The sequence below is a fragment of the Cibotium barometz genome, chromosome 53, assembly GCF_041138505.1.
Source record: "Cibotium barometz isolate CiBa-2024 chromosome 53, ASM4113850v1, whole genome shotgun sequence".
NCBI lineage: Eukaryota > Viridiplantae > Streptophyta > Polypodiopsida > Cyatheales > Cibotiaceae > Cibotium > Cibotium barometz.
The window spans coordinates 38,564,652-38,570,633 of record NC_141098.1 but is presented as its reverse complement, the minus strand read 5'-3'; positions in this window follow the sequence as shown (position 1 = coordinate 38,570,633).

Genomic DNA, 5,982 nt, shown 5'->3' with positions numbered 1-5,982 from the left:
GGGGGTTAGCGCCTCAAAGACCAAGGGCAGATCCAAATGTAGATCTTAATGTGGCCACAATGATAGATTTGTTAAATATGGCTGTGGAAATGGGCCAAGAAATGGTCAAGAAACTAAGCACTGCTCTAGAATCCGGACCATCCCAAATGAAGCCACACATCATTTCAAAGCTCATACAAAAATTCTCAAGGAATGGGGACTAGATTCAACATGTGGAGATCTTTGAGTCAACATGCAAAACCTGCAGATGTAATCATGATCCATGCCTTCTCACTGACCCTAGAAGGAAAAGCTCATCAATGGTTTTGAACCCTCAAGCCAGAAGATAAGATCAATTTCACTCGGCTCAAGAATGTGTTTGTGCCAAGCTTTGCCCGAACTGGTGATAGATGGAGTCCTATGGCGGCACAGTTGCATAATATCAAACAGAAAGAAAATGAGTCTATATACGAGACTTAAATTCAAGATGTAAACTACGGAAGAGGTTAACTGTTATTGCCCTGCTTTACGAAGAGGAGTCTGAGATCACAAAATGCATGATTATCTAGTATTAGCCTGACCGACTACTCTGGATGCATGTTGTAAGTTGGCAATTGAATATGAAGATAATATGGTTGAATTGCCACAACCTGAAGATGTCAAGGCATCTTCAGCAGCAATGACTTCGCGAGTTTCGAGTCACCAAGACACAAGAACTCGGAGCAAGCAAGTTAGGAACATGATTGTGGATGAACTCAGTAATGTCATACTAGACAAATTAAAGGTGAAGGATGGAAAAGAAGCATCAAGGCATGGGCATACCCATCTTTACTCTCTTAGAGATCTAGTATGGTATTCTATGTGTAGAATGAATCATACTACCACTGAATGCCCATAGTTAAGAGTAAGGCCATTCCTCTATCGTGCTCATTGTGTAAAGTTAGGGAACCATGACACTTCCATGTGTAGGTATCCAAGATTCCAAACCATAGCACAACTGCCAACACCAAGAGCACCACTGGATTTACCAACACCACTTGTGCAAATCACTGTGGCTATAGAATAGCCAAACCTATCCTATTTACCTAGGGGGATGTTTTAAATATAGGACACATCACCTCTGTCTCGCCGCATGTTCTACTGCTCCACCACAACCACCACAAGCTAAAATCAACCAAGTGCTGATTGAGGAGCCATTAGAGGAAGTTGAAATGGTGCGTGAGGTAGAACTCATGCAATGCGCTTTCATTGTTTAGTATATACATTAAAATGCACTTTTTTGGTTTGTTATCAATCGTGCACATGATCTTCTTCTATTTTACCTTCTCAAACTACCTATGCAAGGTATTATGGACAAAGTAGGATAGGTTGGGATTAAGAGGTTGATTGGCACCGCTTATCCCACTCTGCCCAAAACGTGGTGTGCACAAAGTTGGTATATGCCTCAGAATCACCGCAAGTTATTTTGAAAATGATGTGAGTAGAAGCCCGAAATTTTTTATGTGTAATACTATGAGAGCTAAGATCTTTTTATACATCTCCAGAAAAGAAAACTTTGCTAAAAACAACAAAAAACAACATGCTAAAAATAATATGCCAAAAATATCAAGTGTATGTTGATGTGAGAGCTATTCACAAGCGAGCACACACGAACCCATGGAATGTGCTAGAATGCTTCGAATGACGTGTTATCTAGACTGTTTGAACCGCCTCACTCTCACCTTCGACTTGAGCTTGTATTTTCTCAACACTCCCTCTCAAGCTCAAGTCCATGTCTTCAACTCTAAGTAGTCTTTGAAACTTTTCAAAATTTTCTCTTGCCAATGCTTTGGTTAAGATATCCACTACTCGACCTTCAAACTTCACAAACTGTAGATCCACTTGCCCTTGTAGAACTTTCTCTCTCAAAAAGTGATAGTGTACCTCAATGTGTTTTGGTATGAACTCATATTGTCATTGTAAATAGACACATGATTCTTCAACTCTATCTCCAAATTTGCAAACAATTGTTCTAACCATACAACTTCACAAGATGCTTGTGCTGAAGCTCTATACTCTGCTTCCGTAGTTCTAAAAGCAATTGTAAATTGTTTCTTTGATGTCCAAGAAACAAAACCATTACCAATTGAGTAAAACATACCTGTGGTGCTTCTCCTTGTTGATAGATCACTTTCCCGATCTGCATCACAATATGTATGAGGTTCAAACTCATCTTCACGCTAATAGTGAAGTATGTAATTCCTTGTGCCTTTAACATATCTCAAGATTCTCCTTACTACATCCATATGATGTTTTCTTGAGCTTTGCATAAACTGAGCTTATTTCCAGTCTCTTGTTTCCTCTCCTCGAGTTGTTCCAGTTACTTGGGAGGAAGTGCTTCCATACATTATGTAGATTGAGTCTCACTTTGAGGAGTGGACTGGCACCTCTAGTGCTTCGGATGGAGCTTGCATGGGAGAAAGGCAAGAATTGGAATCCAAAGAAGAAAGGGAAAGGGGGTTATGATAAGAGCTCCAAGGACAATGACAAAGACATTTCTTGTAAAAACAAGGATGTGGAGCATCACTACTATGGCAAAAGCATCATAAACAGCCCTAATGTTCCAAGAAGAAGCGGGATGAAGAAGGAAAGAACTCTACATCTACAACGGTGTCCCAGACCAAGAAGGATGATGGTATTCCCCTCTTAGCCGGTACTTCTAGTGCAATGGCTGTTGTGGTTTCTTAGGCCAAATGGATTGCGGATAGCAGTGCTATTGCTCACATGACCCTGGGTGGACTCCCATGTGTATTTGATGATGTCTATGTCTCATGAATGCGTTAGGATTGATTGATGCGATGTTAATTGATTGTTACTGACGTGGTTTATCTTTATGAGTTTAGGTGATGAGGTGTGCAAGGGTACCGACTTAGGTGTTGCACAGTGCGAGGGTACCGATTTAGGTGTCGCACGGATGGTGGATTGAGCAGTGGCGAGATCTCATTATTATATTCACAATATTTTATGGCCGTGTGATGGCGTTTGATATTATTTTGATATCTTTGTGATGTGTGTATACGCACGCGTCAATTTATTGTACAGTGTGCGTGCGAGCACTAGTTGATTTATTTTGTAATGTGCATATGTGCACAAGTTAGATTATTGTATTAGAAAATTATGTAAACCTTAGAAGGCTTGAGGACAAATGCTAATTAAATGGCAGTCCAAATATGGATGTGTACTCTATTTTTGGCTCAAGGCCTACTTTTGGAATATATCACAAATACCCACGTGAGAAGAAGCCACTCACGTTGGGAGGGAGGGAGATTGCACCCAACCTTGTGTTCTTGATTTTTCATGCTTTTGATTCATGCTCTTAATTTATGCTATGATGTAATGGTTTAATTTTTATTATTATTGAATTTATTATATGGTACGTACATGGAGATTAAATTATTCCACAAATTCAATAATGAAAGAAATTAAACCATAACATCATAACATAAATCAAGAACATGAAAAATCAAGAACACAAGGCTGGGTGCAATCCCTCTCCCTCTCCAACGTGAGTAGCTTTTTCTCGCTTTACTTTTCGATCTAATTCATTTTTAGAATAAGACTTGTAGTCTAAATTTGAGAATAGAGAAAAGTTGTGTCGGAATGAAAGTTTCAGACGACGACAAAGAAAGGTCTTCTAAAAACAAGGACATGGAGCATCACAACTATGGCAAAAAGGATCATAAATAGCCCCAATGTTTCAAGAAGAAGTGGAATGAAGAAGGAAAGACCTCTACATCTACAGCGATGTCCCAGAACAAGAAGGATGATGGTATTCCCCTCTTAGCCGGTACTTCTAGCGCACTGGCTCTTGTGGCTTCTCAGGCCAGATCTTGGATTGTGGATAGCGGTGTTACTGCTCTCATCTTGCGATTGGTTTGAGGACTTTTCTGCCAAGACAAGAAATATCACCTTGGGTGATTCTTCTTCCATGCCCGTTTATGAGTGTCGCACCATTCCCATCTTCCACTCCTCCGATGAGACAAGACGTCATTGGTGTCCTTTACATTCCTGATTTGGCATTTAACCTTTTGTCGATGAGTGCCCTTACAACTTAGGGTGTGGAGGTGACCTTCTGCCGACATTTGATTACCATTCGTGAGATGAGGAGACTGGCAACATCTTGGCTCAGGGAGTCTAGGATAGTGGCTTATACAAATTGACCGATTTGACCTCTCATGATTCTTCTCCAACTCTTTGGCATGTTCAGTTTGGCCATTTAAGCTATCAACTTCTTCAGTGAGCTTCAAAGGATGGGTTGGTTTGAGGGTTTACTGACCATCAAGGCTCTAACTTTCGTCTATTTCTGATGCTTACGAGAAAAGAAACACCGAGACACCTATTGGAGGGAGGTGACACAAATCTTTGACATCAGCTCTTGTTTATACAGTGGTCTGATAAGTACCACATCCTTGAGTAAGGCATGGTAGTGGATGACTTCTCCAGATTTACTTGGGTTTTCTTTCTGAAGACCAAGCACACACAACAAGCTCATCCTAGACACCTTTTATCTTCATATGAAACCAAATAACGAAGAAAAGGTGGCCATCAAAAGGTTCATGATGTGCTTTTCTAAAGCCAAAATCCTCCATGGAAACTTAATCTCATAGATATTTGCAAGGGCCTTCCAAACTTCATGTGTCTGATAAGGATACATAATCCTAACAATTCAACATTAGAAAGGAGAAAATATGACGATCATTCACTGCCCAAGTATCAACCTATGCCTGTGTCATGCTAGCTATGGTGAGGGCAGGGAGGGTGGCATTAGCGGTTGTGACTAGCCAATCTCCTAGATATCCACTCCATGCAAAGCTAACTTCACCATCACCTTCCACAAGGTGTAGTTGGAACCATCCAACTTGGCAGACTAAGAAAACATGTGAAGCACAATAGAAGTAACTATCACTGTAACTTGGGCTCATTCCTCAAAAAAATGCACAACTCAAAAAAAGAAAGTGTCCAACACAGGTACCAAGATGCCTCAAAGCCACCAGCCACAAAAGACAACCTCTGCAAGTGATATGTGGGCACTTAGAAGAAAACACAGCCAACAAAGGCGCATCTGTCCTGAAAAAATAGGCTAGCCAGCTTCCACAGAAGATCAAGGAAAGAATGCAACAAGGAGAGGCTGAAAACAAGACTGTAGATGAGGCAAAAAAACACAGAATCCTAGAGCAATGATACCATGATAGAGTATGCACAAAGCAGAAGCAAAAGGAAGCACCAGATTGTGCTCAACTGAGAGTGCAAGAGGGAGAGAGATATGGAGCCAAAAGGCTGAATATATTGGAATGCATACAATCCCAATCAAGAGCCCTGAAAGGCTCTTAAGTAAAGGATACACAAAAGGTAGAAATAACCATATGAATGAAGGAGGGCAGTCCATGCTTATATAACACATGGAGCTGGCCGATTGGGGCTGCCAACTATTGTTAACTGGCCGACCAGGTCAAGTAGTACATGATCATAGGAAAAATGCCAAAAAGATATGGAAAAATAGGGAAATCATTAGGGTGGCCAGCCCACAACCAAAGGGCCAAAAAAGGATCGAATATGGGACCAAAAATAGGATAGCAGACAGTGAAATGCTAACAACCCCTCTCAACACTAGAGTATGTCGAACAAACTCCAAGAAGCCAAAGATGAGAAGCCAAGGAAACTTGAGACACCGGTACCATGACAGAGTATGCACAAAGTGGAAGCACTAGATTGTGCTACACTGAGAGTGCAAGAGGGAGAGAGATATGGAGCCAAAAGGATGAATATATTGTAGTGAATACGATCTCGAGAAAGAGGCCAGAAAGGCTCTTAAGTGAAGAATACACAAAAGTCAATACGATCTCGAGAAAGAGGCCAGAAAGGCCAGAAAGGCTCTTAAGTGAAGAATCCACAAAAGTTAGAAATGACCATATAAATGAATGAGGGCAGCCCATGCTTATATAGCACATGGAGCTAGCAGACTGG